We start from the raw sequence: 20,547 nt of genomic DNA on the forward strand, positions 1-20,547 counted from the left end.
GGGCATTTGGGGACTGGTTGGCTGGATGTACTGCATTTCTGGTCAAGAGGGGACTTTATTGGGACACACAAGGTATCTAAGTATCTGTTTGCTGATAAAGTACCCCAAGCAGGCTCCTTCCTGGGCCTAGAAATTCAATTCAACAGCTGATAACAACTCAATGGAGAGCTGCCCACTGCTCTCAGGGTGTATACTGACGGGGCTGGGGACCGAAAAGGCAGACAACCAGGCCTCTCACCTCAGGAGAGGTGAATCCTTCAGGGCAATTCCTGCCCTGGATTTTCCACACCAGAAAGCCGGTCTCTAGCTCTGCCCTATCCCTGCCTCCTCTCCTCTTCTCTAGAAAGCTTTCTTCCAATAAACAACCAGAACACGAAACCCCAAGCAGGCTCCTTCTGAGGAATCTAACCCGGTGTTGCGTTTGGCCCTAGGAAGCAATGCCGAGGATGGACGCTCTGCCTCCCTACCTGGCTGGTTGGAAAGGAGGCTCACTTCACTTCTGGGGCTGGGGGAAGGCTGCTAGTTCTCAGGCAGGCTGATTGCTGAGACTTTAACCTGTGGAGAACTGCAATGAGACTCAGGTGGAGAGCTGTGCGTTAACTGGTTCAATGAGCTAGGCATTTAGGGTATGTGGGAAACAGTAAGGCCAGAGGAATTTAAAAAGAAAATGACTGGCAGATCTATTAACCAACAATTTAAAGCAAAGTTTGAGAGCAAAAAAGAAAAAAACTCTGGCAGTTTTTTACAGGGACCCTCCTCTCCCAAAGTGAGAAGACTTACTTGTAAGAACAGCAGAAGTTGTGAGAAAGTTGGGTTCCCAGCAAAGGCCAAAGTCAGGGCCCTAATGGGGAAGACGTGTCTCCCCGTTGCTGCATTTCTCTTTGTGGGATCCAGTCTCTGGCAGGCTTTCCCCTGGGGGTGACTCCCAGCTGCACCATCATTATGTCTTATCAGCTCAGCATCTCTGCAAAAACAAAGGGAAGAACTCTATCTCAGGGAATTTGCTGGTGGTTCAGTGGTAAAGAATCTGCCTGCCAAGCAGCAGGGGAGGGTTCAATCCTGGGGTAGGGGTTGGGGATCCTGGGAAGATCCCCTGAAGAAGGAAATGGCAACCCACACCAGTCTTCTTGCCTGGGAAATCCCATGGACAGAGGAGCCTGGTGGATCACAAAGAATAGGACACAACTTAGCAACAAACCAACCGACAAACTCAAAAGAGCAGAAATCCCAGGAGAGAATGTTATTATCCTGATTGAGATCAAGTGTCCATTTCTGGAACCAGTCAATGTAAACTGAGGGATGAGAAATTACCTAAAGAAAGAACACAAAGGAGAAAGGAGCCGAGACTACCAATAAGATACCGCCCTTTCCTGAAGGTACAGAGCTTTCTGCTTTCTAGAGATATTAACTTCCCTGCCTCATCCCTCATTGGAATACTCTTGGCCTACAGGAATCTTTCCCTTCTTTAGGCTGACTGATTCTCCTACAACAACAATAGTGGCTCACCCTTATAACACTTACTATGTGCTGTTTACATGTTTTTACTCATTTATTCCTCACAGTGTCCAATGAAGTTGTTACTATTATCAGCCACATTTTATAGATGAGGAAACTGAAATACAGAGAAGTAAATAATTTGCCAAGTTTACACGCTAGTGAGTGGTGGAACTGAGGGGCAAACCCAGCAGGCTGGCTTCAGTGGATATTAATATCTAACTTGCTATTTTGCCTTTGTAAAACACTTTTCTTTTATTGCCATTTTATACAATTAAACTGTTTAAAGCATGGTTTCAAAAGCAAGAGTGATGCCTGAAATCTTTTTCTCCCTAGGTTTACATAGAATTCAATTAATCACAGAACTCAAAGGCTCTGCAGTGGGTAACGGTGACAAAAATTCTTAAAGATTTTTACATGTTGATTTTTTGACTCAATCAAGAAAAGCCTTGGAAATAGAGGAAATCTGAAAAAAGATCCTCTGTAACAGTGTTTCTCAAGCTTCTCTCATTCACAAGTTTTCCATATCTATACACCATCTCAACTATTATTTACTTGGTGTTTTTATTGAACTTGATCTTAAATTGACTCACTATTTGGACTCCAGCATGACTTACTTGAAATTATGTTGTTCTAATTGTCTTTTTCCTTTGTTGTTGTTCAGTTGATAAGTCATGTCTGATTCTTTGTGATCCCGTGGACTTCAGTACGCCAGGCCTCCCTGCCCCTGGAGCTCAGGCAAGTTTATGTCCATTGGATTAACGATGCCATCCAACCATCTCATTTTCTGCCTCCCTCTTCTCCTTTTGCCTTCAGTCCTTCCCAGTATCAAGGTCTTTTCCAATAAGTTGACTGTTCACATCAGGTGGCCAAAGTATTGGAGCTTCAGTTTCAGCATCAGACCTTCCAATGAGTATTTGGAGTTGATCTCCCTTGGCATTGACTGGTTTTAGATCCTTGCTGTCCAAGGGATTTTCAAGAGTCTTTGCCAGCACCACAAAACATAAAATATATTAAACATAATATTAAATGTAAAGTGTATTTCCTAAAACATGTTAAAAATAAGCACCTGAGAAATCAACTTACCATGAGGTACTACCCAGAAAAGCTAAAATTGAAAAGACTGACAGGAGGATAGCCAAACCACACATGCATTATTGGTGGAAATATAAAATGGTACAACCATTTTAGAAAAAAATATGTTTCTTATAAAACTAAAAGATACACCTAGAATTAGAATCCTACCTGAGAGAAATAAAAATATATCTCCACAAAAAGACTGGCATAAGAATGATCATAGAGGCTTTATTTATAAAGCCAGTTAAAAACTGGAAACAGACAAGAGAATGGAAGCAAACAGAGGTGTATTAGCATAATAGAGTACTATTCAGCAACATAAAGGAATACAGTACCAGTGAGCACAGAAAAATAGGAATGAAGAAAAAATTAGGCTGAGTGAAAGAAGTCTTACACAAAAGAGTACCTATCATGATCCTAGTTAACTGAGGTTCTAGAATAGGTAAACTTATCTATGGTGAAAAAAATCAGAACAGTGGTTCCCTAGAGATGAGGGTGGACAGAGATGAAGGAGGACCAGGCAAAAGGTAGCTTTTTGCGGTGATTCTGTATTTTTACAGGAGTTTGAGTTACAATATGTAATCATTTTGTCTACTCAGTAAATTTTACTAATACACACAAAAAAACTAAATAGATAATCAACAAGGACCTACTGCACAGCACAGGGAATACTACTCAATATTCTGTAATAACCTGTATGGGAAGAGAATCTGAAAAAGAACAGATATGTGTATATGTATAACTGAATCATTTTGCTATATGAAACTAACACAACATGGTAAATCAACTATACCCCATATAAAATAAAGAAAAATTTTAATGTAAAAAACAGAAAAGGAAAAAGAAACTATTAGCAAGTATTGACTAGCTTGCTCTCTCCTCTTTTGATCTCACCACATCTCATTCCAGTCACCTCTAACTACCCCCTCCCTCTTCTCTTCTCCATGTAACCCAGTGAACCTCTCTGGGTGCCCCTCAATGTGGAGAAACCTTTCATCTTTAGCCTAGATGCTATATCATTGGTGTTGTATAGATCGAGAAGTCTAGAGACCACCGTAAAAATAAAACTGAAAACCAGAAGCAGGAGGCTTAAGTCCAAAGCTTGAGAACATCAGAGAACTCCTGAATTCAGGGAACATTAAGCAATAGGAGCTCATCAAATGCCTCCAAACCTACACTGAAACAAAGCTCCACCCAAGGGCCAACAAGTTCCAGAGCAAGACATATCACACAAATTTTCCAGCAACACAGGAACACACCCCTGAGCTTCAATATACAGGCAGTTCAAAGTTACTCCAAAACTTTACGTCTCATAACCCATTACTGGTCACTCCACTGCACTCCAGAGAGAAGAAACCCAGCTCCACCCACCAGACCTCCAACACAAGCCTCCCTAACCAGGAAACCTTGACAAGCCACCAATACAACCCCACCCACAGTGAGGAAGCTCCACAATAAAGAGAACTCCACAAATTACCAGAATATAGAAAGGCCATTCCAAACACAGCAATATAACCAAGATGAAGAGACAGAGGAATACCCAACAGGTAAAGGAGCAGGAGAAATGCCCACCAAACCAGACAAAAGAGGAAGAGATAGGGAATCTACCTGAGAAAGAATTCCAAATATTGATAGTGAAAATGATCCAAAATCTTGAAGTCAAAATGGAATCAAAGATAAATACCCTAGAGACAAGGATTGAGAAGATGCAAGAAAGGTTCAACAAGGACCTAGAAGAAATAAAAAAGAGTCAATATACAATGAATAATGCAATAAATGAGATCAGAAACACTCTGGAGGCAACAAATAATAGAATAACGGAGGCAGAAGATAGGATTAGTGAAATAGAAGATAGAATGGTAGAAATAAATGAATCAGAGAGGAAAAAAGAAAAACGAATTAAAAGAAATGAGGACAATCTCAGAGACCTCCAGGACAATATGAAACGCTCCAACATTCGAATTATAGGAGTCCCAGAAGAAGAAGACAAAAAGAAAGACCATGAGAAAATCCTTGAGGAGATAATAGTTGAAAACTTCCCTAAAATGGGGAAGGAAATAATCACCCAAGTCCAAGAAACCCAGAGAGTCCCAAATAGGATAAACCCAAGGCGAAACACTCCAAGACACATATTAATCAAATTAACAAAGATCAAACACAAAGAACAACTATTAAAAGCAGCAAGGGAAAAACAACAAATAACACACAAGGGGATTCCCATAAGGATAACAGCTGATCTCTCAATAGAAACTCTTCAGGCCAGGAGGGAATGGCAAGACATACTTAAAGTGATGAAAGAAAATAACCTACAGCCCAGATTACTATACCCAGCAAGGATCTCATTCAAATACGAAGGAGAAATCAAAAGCTTTACAGACAAGCAAAAGCTGAGAGAATTCAGCACCACCAAACCAGCTCTCCAACAAATTCTAAAGGATATTCTCTAGACAGGAAACACAAAAAGGGAGTATAAACCCGAACCCAAAATAATAAAACAAATGGCAACGGGATCATACTTATCAATAATTACCTTAAACGTAAATGGATTGAATGCCCCAACCAAAAGGCAAAGACTGGCCGATTGGATACAAAAACAAGAACCCTCTATATGCTGCTTACAAGAGACCCACCTCAAAACAAGGGACACATACAGACTGAAAGTGAAGGGTTGGAAAAAGATATTCCATGCAAATAGAGACCAAAAGAAAGCAGGAGTGGCAATACTCATATCCGATAAAATAGACTTTAAAACAAAGGCTGTGAAAAGAGACAAAGAAGGCCACTACATAATGATCAAAGGATCAATCCAAGAAGAAGATATAACAATTATAAATATATATGCACCCAATATAGGAGCACCGCAATATGTAGGACAAATGCTAACAAGTATGAAAGGGGAAATTAACAACAACACAATAATAGTGGGAGACTTTAATACCCCACTCACACATATGGACAGATCAACTAAACAAAATTAATAAAGAAACGCAAACTTTAAATGATACATTAGACCAGTTAGACCTAATTGATATCTATAGGACATTTCACCCCAAAACAATGAATTTCACCTTTTTCTCAAGTGCTCATGGAACCTTCTCGAGGATAGATCACATCCTGGGCCATAAATATAACCTTGATAAATTCAAAAAAAATCGAAATCATTCCAAGCATCTTTTCTGACCATAATGCACTAAGATTAGATCTCAATTACAGGAGGAAACCTATTAAAAATTCCAACATATGGAGGCTGAACAACACGCTTCTGAATAACCAACAAATCACAGAAGAAATCAAAAAAGAAATCAAAATATGCATAGAAACTAATGAAAATGAAAACACAACAACCCAAAACCTGTGGGACACTATAAAAGCAGTGCTAAGAGGAAAGTTCATAGCAATACAGGCATACCTCAAGAAACAAGAAAAAAGTCAAATAAATAACCTAACTCTACACCTAAAGCAACTAGAAAAGGAAGAATTAGAGAACCCCAGAGTTAGCAGAAGGAAAGAAATCTTTAAAATTAGGGCAGAAATAAATGCAAAAGAAACAAAAGAGACCATAGCAAAAATCAACAAAGCCAAAAGCTGGTTCTTTGAAAGGATAAATAAAATTGACAAACCATTAGCCAGACTCATCAAGAAGCAAAGAGAGAAAAATCAAATCAATAAAATTAGAAATGAAAATGGAGAGATCACAACAGACAACACAGAAATACAAAGGATCATAAGAGACTACTATCAGCAATTATATGCCAATAAAATGGACAACCTAGAAGAAATGGACAAATTCTTAGAAAAATACAATTTTCCAAAACTAAACCAGGAAGAAATAGACAATCTTAACAGACCCATCACAAGCACGGAAATTGAAACTGTAATCAGAAATCTTCCAGCAAACAAAAGCCCAGGTCCAGACGGCTTCACAGCTGAATTCTACCAAAAATTTCGAGAAGAGTTAACACCTATCCTACTCAAACTCTTCCAGAAAATTGCAGAGGAAGGGAAACTTCCAAACTCATTCTATGAGGCCACCATCACCCTCATACCAAAACCTGACAAAGATACTACAAAAAAGGAAAACTACAGGCCAATATCACTGATGAACATAGATGCAAAAATCCTCAACAAAATTCTAGCAATCAGAATCCAACAACACATTAACAAGATCGTACACCATGACCAAGTGGGCTTTATCCCAGGGATGCAAGGATTCTTCAACATCCGCAAATCAATCAATGTAATTCACCACATTAACAAATTGAAAAATAAAAACCATATGATTATCTCAATAGATGCAGAGAAGGCCTTTGACAAAATTCAACATCCATTTATGATAAAAACTCTCCAGAAAGCAGGAATAGAAGGAACATACCTCAACATAATAAAAGCTATATATGACAAACCCACAGCAAACATTATCCTCAATGGTGAAAAATTGAAAGCATTTCCCCTAAAGTCAGGAACAAGACAAGGGTGCCCACTTTCACCACTACTATTCAACATAGTTCTGGAAGTTTTAGCCACAGCAATCAGAGCAGAAAAAGAAATAAAAGGAATCCAAATTGGAAAAGAAGAAGTAAAACTCTCACTGTTTGCAGATGACATGATCCTCTACATAGAAAACACTAAAGACTACCAGAAAATTACTAGAGCTAATTAATGAATATAGTAAAGTTGCAGGGTATAAAATCAACACACAGAAATCCCTTGCATTCCTATACACTAATAATGAGAAAGTAGAAAAAGAAATTAAGGAAACAATTCCATTCACCATTGCAACAAAAAGAATAAAATACTTAGGAATATATCTACCTAAAGAAACTAAAGACCTATATACAGAAAACTATAAAACACTGATGAAAGAAACCAAAGAGGACACTAATAGATGGAGAAATATACCATGCTCATGGATCGGAAGAATCAATATAGTGAAAATGAGTATATTACCCAAAGCAATTTACAAATTCAATGCAATCCCTATCAAGATACCGGCGATATTTTTCACAGAACTACAACAAATAATTTCAAGATTTGTATGGAAATACAAAAAACCACTAATAGCTAAAGCAATCTTGAGAAAGAAGAATGGAACTGGAGGAATCAATTTGCCTGACTTCAGGCTCTACTACAAAGCCACAGTCATCAAGACAGTATGGTATTGGCACAAAGACAGAAATATAGATCAATGGAACAAAATAGAAAGCCCAGAGATAAATCCACATACATATGGACACCTTATCTTTGACAAAGGAGGCAAGAATATACAATGGAGTAAAGACAATCTCTTTAACAAGTGGTGCTGGGAAAACTGGACAACCACTTGTAAAAGAATGAAACTAGATCACTTTCTAACACCGCACACAAAGATAAACTCAAAATGGATTAAAGATCTAAATGTAAGACCAGAAACTATAAAACTCCTGGAGGAGAACATAGGCAAAACACTCTCCGACATAAACCACAGCAGGATCCTCTACGATCCACCTCCCAGAATTCTGGAAATAAAAGCAAAAATAAACAAATGGGATCTAATTAAAATTAAAAGCTTCTGCACAACAAAGGAAAACATAAGCAAAGTGAAAAGACAGCCTTCCGAATGGGAGAAAATAATAGCTGAAGCAACTGACAAACAACTAATCTCAAAAATATACAAGCAACTCCTGCAGCTCAATTCCAGAAAAATAAACGACCCAATCAAAAAATGGGCCAAAGAACTAAATAGACATTTCTCCAAAGAAGACATACGGATGGCTAACAAACACATGAAAAGATGCTCAACATCACTCATTATTAGAGAAATGCAAATCAAAACCACAATGAGGTACCACTTCACACCAGTCAGAATGTCTGCAATCCAAAAATCTGCAAGCAATAAATGCTGGAGAGGGTGTGGAGAGAAGGGAACCCTCCTACACTGTTGGTGGGAATGCAAACTAGTACAGCCACTATGGAGAACAGTGTGGAGATTCCTTAAAAAATTGCAAATAGAAATGCCTTATGACCCAGCAATCCCACTGTTGGGCATACACACAGAGGAAACCAGAATTGAAAGAGACACATGTACCCCAATGTTCATTGCAGCACTGTTTATAATAGCCAGGACATGGAAACAACCTAGATGTCCATCAGTAGATGAATGGATAAGCAAGCTGTGGTACATATACACAATGGAGTATTACTCAGCCATTAAAAAGAATACATTTGAATCAGTTCTGATGAGATGGATGAAACTGGAGCCGATTATACAGAGTGAAGTGAGCCAGAAAGAAAAACACCAATACAGTATACTAACACATATATATGGAATTTAGGAAGATGGCAATGATGACCCTGTATGCAGGACAGCAAAAAAGACACAGATGTGTATAGCGGACTTTTGGACTCAGAGGGAGAGGGAGAGGGTGTGATGATTTGGGAGAATGGCATTGAAACATGTATAATATCATGTAAGAATCGAAATGCCAGTCTATGTCTGATGCAGGATATGACATGCTTGGGGCTGACGCGCGGGGATGACCCAGAGAGATGTTGTGGGGAGGGGGGTGGGAGGGGGGCTCATGTTTGGGAACGCATGTACACCTGTGGTGGATTCATGTCAATCTATGCCAAAACCAATACAGAATTGTAAAGTAAAAATTAAAAATAAATAAATAAATAAATTTAATTTTAAAAAAAAAGGAAAAAAAAAAACAGAAAAGGAAAAAGAAACTATTAGCAAGTATTGAACTCTCATTAATAACCTGCACACAGAAGGGTTTTAGGAGAAATGCTCCATTGTCTGCAATGCATTAAAAATAAGATGAGTTGATGGCTCCATCAAGGGGTGGCTAGTTTAGATATGTGATGAAGCAAGCACAGTGAAATGTTAGTGGAGAATCGAAGTAGCAGGTTTACTGCTGTTCACTGTAAAATTCTTTACAACTGGCTGCATTTCAAAATTTTCCATAATTAAATGTTGGATGAAAAGTAAATACCTAACCATTAAAATAGTTCACCTAGCTACCACTTGAAAGCACTTCACCTCCCTCTAGTAGTCCATATTCAGAGCCTGCAAACACCGCTGGAGCAGAAATTTGCTTTTTCTTGACATCTAGATTTGCAAAAGAACATTTTTTTCAGCTCTGTTTAAGCCTATAAACTGAGTGAAAAAGTTATGATTTAGGTTCATATCCATCTCTCCACTTTTCATGTCAAAAATTACACATTTCCTCCAATCTGTCTTCTTTCCAAGCTTTTCTGAAACAATGGAACAACTGACTAAAATTTTGTAAATGAGCTCTATTTTCCTGCAGGAAAGTCATTCTTTAGGAAAAGAGAGGGATTTGGTGTTTGGAAGTCTTGGTCACTGCACAAATATGTCTCTAACTTAGCATGGAAACAAATGGAAACAGGATGGGAGAAAGAAATCAAAGCTGACCCTTATGGAACTTAGTAAGTTTTGTAAGCGTTACCACTTAAATCATTGCCTGAGATACTATTAAAGTTACAGTATGCAGCTATCAAATACTTGAATGCAATAACAACCCAAATCAATATTGATTTGGACCAAAATATTTTTGTGTGACAAATTAATGACTGCCATTCACAAGGCTGAAACAGTAGTCCTTCATTAAAAGAAACTGAGAAAGCCAGAACAGCAGAGCAAGCTAATATAAACCAAATTAGAATGGAAGATCTGGAGCTTGGCAGAATAAATAAAATGATTATTTTTCAAAGCCATAACAATTACTATCTTGATCAAGAAAAGCACTAAAGACAAATATTCATCAGTCTGAAAGAGTTTTAATAGCTATTAGCATAGATTAAATTTGTGAAGGAAAAAAATAGCACATAGGCTTGTAACTTGCTATGGAATCCAAAAACTCAAAGCCTATAAAATGCAGAAATTATTCTAATTAGGCAATAATAAGACTGTTTATTAGAACTGTAATTCAAATGCAAGCTTCCATTTTACATTATCTAGCACTAAAAGGAATAAATTAATTGCTATTAGGAAAGAAGAAACCCTCATTGCTATGTGCTTTATATCTGTGTATAATCTAATAGAAGGTAGGAATCAGATCAATGTTTCTTCATATAATATCTACATGAAAATTATACTTATACCTAGATGAGATAAACTCAGACAAACTAATGATGTTTATTTGAACTTTTTTTTAAAAATGACAGTGATACAAAAATAAAAATTATAGAGCATATTAAGACTATCAGCCTTCAAAATTGCCTCCTATGGGTAGAGGACAAACCTCTGCAGCTACAGCCAAAGATAAATTACAGATAGCTAAAAAAAAAAAAAAAAAAGACAAGCGAGACATTCCCACTAAGAAAATCAGAGTGAAGAAACTATGGATTTGGTCTTGGTATCTCCCATTTGGTAAAAATGGAAAACTCCTGTTGAAACCGTGTGATAAACAGACACCCCCATGAACATGGCTGGAATCATGCATTAGTGGTACCGATGCTGACAGATTCACACAAAGACGCTTCCATTTATTTTTCAGGGGCTTGAAAATTGATCTCTACTATGGTCCCAGGTGAGTGTCTTTTTGGCTTAACAAATCTCCCAGAGTACTTTGATTTTCTTTGCATCTCAAATGAATCTATCCATTGTGGCTATGCCTCTTAATTGACAAAATTGAAGAGATGGAAAGGAAGCCAAGTTTCTGATTAAATTAATGTGCCAATTTGCTGAATTATGGATAACCTCTTGCAAACCCCAAATGGATCCTATGGCTTTTCTAGGACTAGTTTTTTGTTTTTTTTTTTTTAACTGGATGAATGATAGTAACCAACTCTGACAAGCCAGGCCTGAGATGAACGGTTACAAGGTTTCATCCTAGGCTCCCCAAAGTAGAATCACATGGTTACCTTCCCCAGTCTCGTGCCAGAGAACTTTCTCATTTTTCTGTCTTGTCATCACTTCTCCATTGCACACTCACTCAAGTACTTCAGTCTCTAGAAACTACCTATGTACTAGAGACTAAAGAAACTCTGGAGCCAATTAGAATACCGAAGCACTATAGTATCACTACCAAGGAGGAAGCATCTAGATTAGGGAGCAAAAGTAAAATGCTGACATGGTTTCCAGTATCTGTAATGTAGCAGGGAAGTCAGCTTTCTGCATGGTATGTGGGTGGGGGTACTGAGTGTAGGTTTTCATTCTGAACTACAATGTTTCCATCTGGATATTGTTTGCACAGTTTACAAATCACACTCAGACTCCTGGAAGGGCCATGCAGGCCCACCATGAGAGGCTATTGAAAAGGGACATTTGACCATTGTAATTTGCACCTTCAGGGCCTGGTACAAAGATCAAGAACGCAATATAAAGGGTTTCCTTTAGGATATCTGATGTGAGAGCAAGTCTGTTTCCTTCCAAAATCTCACTGAAATGACAGAAGAATAGAATCTAAAGTATCAACATCTATTTTAAGAAGATAACCGATAATTTTTTCTTTTTTGGAGTATTTTAACTTGACAGTTGTAAGCCCCACACGTCGAAAATAGGTTTAACTTAACGATGTGGACAGGGTTTAAAGGAAATCAGAACCATGCCAATCATGTTGAAAATGACAGTCTTTCCCGTTAGAAAAACTATACAAGGGCAAGATGTAAAATTTGGCTTAGTGAACCATTTGTACAAAAATGACCTGGTTATCGAGTTGACTGATGCCATAGATGCACCGTGGCATTTGGAACCACTCAGTCTACCCACAGCTCCTGGTGAAAGGGCCAACCAAGGTGGCTGTGTTTGTATTATGACCATCTATTCTCCTGCCAGTGGCTAATTGGAGCAGGGTGACCCAGGGTGAACAAACCAAAAATTAAACAAGGATAATCAGATTCCTTCTCCCAGGAACTGGGGACTGGGAAACTGGCTCAGCTGCATCCCAATTGCTTTGCTTCTCCAAATGTGATTTGTGGGTCAGCAGCATCAGGGTCACCTGGGAACTTTAAAATAGATACTCCTTCCCTTAGACTGAGGGAACCATTCCTCACATTTTTTTTAAATAGCTCTATGTGATTTGGTGGATATGAAATTCTGAGAGACACTGAGCTGGATGCTGGGGAGGGAGGCATTTCAAATGAAAGGTTGTGTAGAAATTGGGTTAGGTTGGCTTCAGGGCACACTGGCAAGCCAAAGTTACAAGGAAACAGAAAAGGCTGGAAGAGGCCACGTTGTTAAGAGGGAGAACAGAGTGGAGAGAAGCAGAGATGAGAGCTCCTTCGGGGTAAGAGATGAAGAAAGAGCCTAACTTCTTACATGCATGACCAGTCCTTAGACCCAGAGATCTCTCTCCTCACATCTTGGATGGATGCCCTGTAACCTGTGGCAGTGTTACATTGAACACTTCTTTAGGGCTAATCTCTAATCCCTGATTATTTATGTTTCCCATCTGATGTAGTTGCTATCAGAGCTAATAAGATTTAGGAAGCTGAGTGCAAAAGAGGAAATAAATCACTTAGTTCTCCCAGGATCTGGGCCACATCTGGAGTATGCTTAGATGCTCAGGTGGTGCTAGTGGTAAAGAATCTGCCTGCCAATGCAGGAGACATAAGAGACACAGGTTCAATCCCTGGGTTGGGGACGATCCCTTGGAGGAGCGCATGGCAACCGACTCTAGTATTCGTGCCTGGAGAATCCCGTGAACAAAGGAGCCTGGTGGGCTACAGTTGATAGGGTCACAAAGAGTCGGACACGACTAAAGTGGACTTAGCACGAGCATGTTCAGTTTGGGCCTCTCACATCAAAAAGGATGCTGCCACCCAGGAGTCAGACCTCCAAAGAGGCACAGTCTGAACTATGTTGGCAAGGTCTGAAATGTAATCGATAGCAGAATGGTCAACGAAAGCAGGAGTATTTGGCTCTTGTAAAGGAAGATTCTCAGGACACATGGTTTGAAAAAGGAGATACTATTTTCTGATAATTTAAGGATTAAATTAAGAATGGATCTTTCTAGATGTCAGACCCAGCCCAGTGGATGAGTTAACAGCTCATATAAGGAAGAATTTTCTTACAACTCAGACGGTATAACAAACTGTCTTTTGGAGTACCAAGCTCCCTATGACCACAAGTCTCAAGTCAAAAGCTGAAGCCAAAGACCCTCTTCCAAGACTTGGGAGAGAAAATCCTACTTTGAGCATGGACCTAGAAGATCTTTAGGGTATGCTGTATCTCTAAGATGTTCCAGTTGCAGAGCTAGGATTTTAAAGGCTCTTTTCCCTCTTCTGTTCTTGAGCAGACAAAGAAGGACTGCTTTAGGGATCTGAGTGATCATGGAAGTCCAGACTTGGCTATTTGCCTTTATTGTCTGAAAACTCTACTGAGTTTTATGACAGTTTTTGAATAACAAGACGGGAGAGTTGGACTGTGAAGAAGGCTGAGAGCTGAAGAATTGATGCTTTTGAACTGTGGTGTTGGAGAAGACTCTTGAGTCCCTTGGACTACAAGGAGATCAGCCCTGGGATTTCTTTGGAAGGAATGATGCTAAAGCTGAAACTCCAGTACTTTGGCCACCTCACGCGAAGAGTTGACCCATTGGAAAAGACTCTGATGCTGGGAGGGATTGGGGGCAGGAGAAGGGGACGACCGAGGATGAGACGGCTGGATGGCATCACTGACTCGATGGACGTGAGTCTGAGTGAACTCTGGGAGTTGGTGATGGACAGGGAGGCCTGGCATGCTGCGATTCATGGGGTTGCAAAGAGTCAGACACGACTGAGCGACTGAACTGAACTGAACAATTGTGAGGGAATAAAAAGTCACTTGCAGTCCAAGAGAGAAACGGAAAGAAAGCTATGAGTTTGGAATGAGAAAGGAACAAAAGTTGGTTCCAAAAGTAAAAATTTTAATATTGCAGAAGGTTAAAAAAAGCTGTTAGAGGATCTTGAAGCTTCTGCTTTCTTGCAATTGTGATCTTGATTCCCTCTCTATTTTAACTGCTCAAAAATTATCCCTATCAACTGTCTTATGATTGCAGGAAGTACAGACAGCTTCATTATCATTTCCAGCTCAGACCAAACATAAGCAATGTTGTGTGAATCTATTGAGTAATTTAGCAAACACAGAAAGTTGCATCAGGAATCGAAAGGCAGAATCTAAAACAAAAAGTTAAGGGGAAAGCCTTAACAATGAATTGGTAAAGGTCAGATGTGTTAGAAAAAAGAAGCAAACAGTATCACCAGAATTTGCATGACTCTTTTCATCATATTTATAAACATCATTTTTACTATCCCCAAGCAGGTAATTTCTTATGAGACTCCAAATGCCAATCTCTTATTGCTCTATATGTTGCCTCCTACACAGCCTTTCTTTCTTCATAATCTGTTATCTCATTCTTCTTTCTTATCCATTTGCCAAAACTGTTCAGAGTATGTGGTAAACAGCACTCCATGCTTCTCTTCATTCTTCCAACTGTGGAGGAAAATTCCCAGTTCAGAAACATGTTAATCCAGCATACATGTTCCATGGCTTCCGTGATCCAGAGGTCAGAAAACCTAACCCAGACAAATGCAAGGAATGTGAATAATTCTGCTTTGGAATCCATGAAATGCTCAATAGAATTGAGGGACAATTTCTTTTGAATTCTTTTCACTATTTCTTTTTTGAAAAAAAAAAAAAAAACTTTTGCACAGTTTTGGCAACTGGGAAACACATTTTTTCCCCCACTTTTTGTGTGATACGATATATGCGTAGTTTACAGAGAAATAATAACAATAGAAATACCTATGTCCCTAGCAATGAGACTTAAAGATGGGACACAACCAGACCTCAGAAGCCCCGGATGCCCATTGCTGAAGGTCTCCTCTCCAGGTGTCAAAGACGACTACCCTTTAGAATTTTTTTGTCAACGATTCTCTTGCTTTTCTTTATAAGTTTGCCACATAAGCCTACATCACCAAATAGGATATTGTTTAGCTTTACCTGCTTATAACTTTATATAGTGGAATTATTTCATACTTAATTTTTTCTTTTCTGTTTAAATATTGGTTTTCAGATTAATCCACTTTCATGTGGGTAGCTGTACTTCACTTAACAGTATTCTGTAATAAACCTATATGGTAATTTCTTACTCACATTACTGTTGATGGATATTTATACGGGTTCCAGTTTTGTTTTGTTTTTTTTTGCCATTATAAACACTATTGTATGTGCCTTGAGATATATTATTGATGTAAGAGTTTCTCCAGGATATATATATCAGATTAGAATTGCTAGGTTGTAAAATTTCTTGCCAACACTTAGACTACAATGGCTTTAAGATTGTTCCCAGTGGTTGAGTGTGAAATGATCTCTCCTTGTGGTTTGATTTCCCTGGTTACTAAGGGGATTAATCGTCTCTTCATGTGTTTTTTTTTTTTTTTAATTTTAATTAGAGGCTAATTACTTTACAATATTGTGATGGTTTTTGCCATACATTGACATGAATCAGCCATGGGTGTACATGTGTTCACCATCCTGAATGCCCTGTCCCACCTCCCTCCCCATCCCATCCCTCTGGGTCATCCCAGTGCACCAGCCCTGAGCACCCTGTCTTATGCATCAAACCTGGACTGGCGATCTATTTCACCTATGATAATATACATGTTTCAATGTGGTGGTTTTGAGGTCACATCTGTGTTCCCTTTCCTGCCTTTCTTTCTATTGCACTTTCTTTCCTTCTTGTTCCCTTTAGGAAGTACTTATATATTCTAGGTTTACATCCTTTGTCAATTTCAAGCTTCTTTTCAAAGTTACACCTTGCTTTTCTACTCTCTTTATGATGTGCTTTGAGGAACAGAAAAGTTCTTAATTTTAATTATAATTTATTGATATTTTTCTTTTTGAGGTCTTAAGAGATTTTCCTTTAACCCAAGGTTACTAAAATATGATCCTATAAATGTTTGTAAAGGCATTATAGCTTTGCCTCCCACATTTAAGTTGACAGTCTACCTTAGATTGATTTTTTTTTTGTAAATGTGTCAAGTGGGTATTGGTTTTATTATTTTCTGTACAGAAAACTGATTTTTCAGGTGTACGTATTGATACTCCATACTTCTCCCACCGATGTGCCACTCTGTCCCACTCTATCATCTTTCAAGTTTTTTTATATCAGTACTTTGTATTTTATTTGTCCATTGTTATTAATATATTCCTACAATGATACTACACTTCTTAATGGCTATTGGTTTGTAAATAATTTCTGGTATCTGAAAGATCAAGTCCTCCTAGTTAATTCTCTTTAACTTTTGTTTTGTAAATAAGTTTATTTGTGTCATATTTTAGATTCCTCATATAAGTGATATCTTATGGTATTTGTCTTTCTCTGACTTACTTCACTTAGTGTGATAATCTCTAGGTCTATCCATGTTGCTGCATATGACATGATTATTTCATTCTGTTTATGACTTAATAATATTCCATTATATAAGCAAACCACGTCTTCTTTATCCATTCATCTGTTGATGGCCACTTAGATTGTTCATGGGTGACTTTTGACTTTTTTCATTTAAATTTACTTACCTATTTGTTCTTTTAATTGTTCTTCATTTCTTATATTTTCCTGATTTGACCTGGTATCATTTAACTTCTGTCTGAAAAATCATTAGTATTTCCACTGGTACATGTCTTCTGGGGTCCAATTTTATGTTTTTGCTATCCAAAGTTTTGAATTTTGCCTTCATTTCTTCACCAATATTTTTGCTGGATCTAGAAATATATTTATTTTCTTTTAACACTTTAAATGTATACTATTTTCTTCTGACTTTTATCACTTCCGTTACCTGTCTTTTTAAAGTATATTTTTTAAATTTCTGAATGCTTTAAAAATTTTATTTTTGTATTTAAGTTTTAAAATATTTATCTTGTTTAATTTTATAGAATTTCTTTAATCTGCATTTAATTCTTTTAATTTGTAACTGTTATGTTTATTGGTTTAAATATTTAACCAAATTTTCGTTTATCATATAATTTCCATTTGGTCATTTTAAGCTGTCTTTAATTTCTGAATTCATTAGTTAATATTTTGTTCAGACATTTTGCATCTGTACTCGTAATTGATTTATAAGCATTCTTTCTTGTACTTTGTCTAATTTAGAAATAAGGATTATATTAACCCCATAACAGGGCTTTCCAGGTGGCTCAAGTGGTTAAGAATCCTCCTATTGAGATAGGAAACATAGGAGACACAAGTTTGATCTCCAGGTCAGGAAGATGCCCTGGAACAGGGCATGGTAACCCGTTCCAGTATTCTTGACTGGAAATCCTGGACAGAGGACCCTGGTGGGCTACAGTTCATCGGGTCACAAAGGGTCAGACATGACTTCGTGACAGAACAACAACAACCCCATGAAATGAGTTAGGCAATGTTTACCTTTAAAATGACTTTTTAAATTGTTTTATAGAAGTTTTAGTTTCCCGGCAAAATTGGAGGAAGGTACAAAGATATCCCACATGCCTCTTGCCCCCCCACAGGCATAGCCTCCCCTGTTTCTGACATCTCCCACCAGAATGGTATATTTGTTACAACTGATGAACTTTCATTGACACATCATAATCACCCAAAGTCCACAGCTTCAGATTTACTCCTTGGTGGTGTACATCCTTTGAGTTTGGAAAAATGTATGACATGTATCTCCATTATAGTATCACATAGAGTATTTTCACTGCTTTAAAAATCCTCTGTGCTCCATCTATTCATGCCTCCCTCTCAACCTTTGGAACCACTGATTCTTTATAGTTTTGCCATTTCCAGGATGTTGTACAGTTGGAATCTATTGGTAGCTTTTTCCAATTGGCTTCTTTTACTTAGGAATTTTTTTTAAGGTTCCTCCTTTTTATAGATTTGATAGATCATTTATTTTCAGTGCTAAATAATATTCCATTATCTGGATTATCATAGTTTATTCATTCACCTATGGAAGGACATCTTGATTGCTTCCAGTCAATTTGGCAATTATGAATAAACCTGTTATAAACACCCATGTGCAGGTTTTTGTGTGGAGACAAGTTTTCAACACCTTTAAGTAAATACAAAAAAGTTGATTGCTGGATCATATGATAAGACTATGTTTAGTTTTATAAGAAATCACCAAACTGTCCACATGTGACATACGAGATCTTAGTGCTGCAACCAAGGATGGAATCCACACTCTCAGTGGTGGAAATGTGGATTCTTAAACACTGGACTCCCAGGAAAGTCCCTTAACTTTTTTTCTTTAGTAGGTTTAAAACTATTTCTTCCTCTGAAAGTTTGGTAAGTTGATTTTTTTTCCTAGGCAATTGTCTATTTGGCTTAAGTTTAAAATTTTATTATCAAAGTTATTTATACTTTATTTTTTTTTAAATTGCTACCATGTCTATAGTTTTATGGTGACTGCAGCCATGAAATTAAAAGATGCTTACTCCTTGGATGGAAAGTTATGACCAATCTAGACAGCATATTCAAAAGCAGAGACATTACTTTGTGCACAAAGGTCCGTCTAGTCAAGTCTGTGGTTTTTCCTGTGGTCATGTATGGATGTGAGAGTTGGACTGTGAAGAAGGCTGAGCACCAAAGAATTGATGCTTTTGAACTGTGGTGTTGGAGAAGACTCTTGAGAGTCCCTTGGACTGCAAGGAGATCCAGCCAGTCCATCCTAAAGCAGATCAATCCTGGGTGTTCATTGGAAGGACTGATGCTGAAGCTGAAACTCCAATACTTTGGCCACCTGATGTGAAGAGCTGACTCATTTGAAAAGACCCTGATGCTGGGAAAGATTGAGGACAGGAGGAGAAGGGGATGACAGAGGATGAGATGGCTGGATGGCATCACTGACTCGATGGACATGAGTTTGAGTGGACTGCTGGAGTTGGTGATGGACAGGGAGGCCTGGTGTGCTGTGGTTCATGGGGTTGCAAAGAGTCAGACATGACTGACCAACTGAACTGAACTGTAGTTTTATGTTCTTTTCATCCATAACATTATATAGCTTTTCCTTTTTTCCTCTGATTACTTTTGTCATATAGTTGCTAAATTTTTCTCAAACAACTATATTTTGGCTTTTAAATTTTTCTTATATTTTTTTTCTCTATTTCAGTAATTTCTGTTCTTTTTGGTTATTCTGCTTTTGGATTTATTCTTTTTAAAAATTTCTTCAGTTGAGTGCTTCTCAATTCACTAACTTTCTTTTTTCCTATATAAAACAAAGACATAAAGGTATAAAATTCCCTCTAAATGTCAGTTTCGTTATATACCATAAATTGTGGTACACAGAATTTTCACAATTGTTCAGGTCCATTATGATTATAATTTCTACTATGATTTCATCTTTCATCCACAAGTTACTTGGAAATGTTTTTGTAATTTCCAAGCATACTCATTATTGCTTATCATTTAACTCTTAATTTCATTATGGTCAGAGAATATGGTTTATATTACCACATTCACATGGTCTTGTGAAACTTGAAGATACATTGCTGCTGCTAAGTCACTTCAGTCGTGTCCGACTCTGTGCGACCCCATAGACGGCAGCCTACCAGGCTCCCCCGTCCCTGGGACTCTCCAGGCAAGAACACTGGAGTGGGTTGCCATTTCCTTCTCCAATGCATGAAAGTGAAAAGTGAAAGTGAAGTTGCTCAGGCGTGTCTGACCCTCAGCGACCCCATGAACTGCAGCCTTCCAGACTCCTCTGTCCATTGGATTTTCTAGGCAAGAGTACTGGAGTGGGGTGCCATTGCCTTCTCCAGAAGATACATTATGGACTAGCAAGTACTAACACTCATGAATTTCTATGCATACTATATATATCTGATTGTAAAAATTATATTTAAAGTCTTCTATATCCTCACTAATTTATCTCCGGAGTTTAATAATTACCAAGAACAGTGTGATAAAATCTCCTACTGTGATAGTTTTCTTTAATACTTCTTGTGAGTTGTCAATTTTTTGCTGAGGCAGGGTTCTCAATGTATATGATTTTTGAATTATATTTCTGGCAAATTGAACATTTTTTCAT

Source organism: Oryx dammah, unplaced genomic scaffold, assembly GCF_014754425.2.
Source record: "Oryx dammah isolate SB20612 unplaced genomic scaffold, SCBI_Odam_1.1 HiC_scaffold_3, whole genome shotgun sequence".
In the NCBI taxonomy this organism is placed as follows: Eukaryota; Metazoa; Chordata; class Mammalia; order Artiodactyla; family Bovidae; genus Oryx; species Oryx dammah.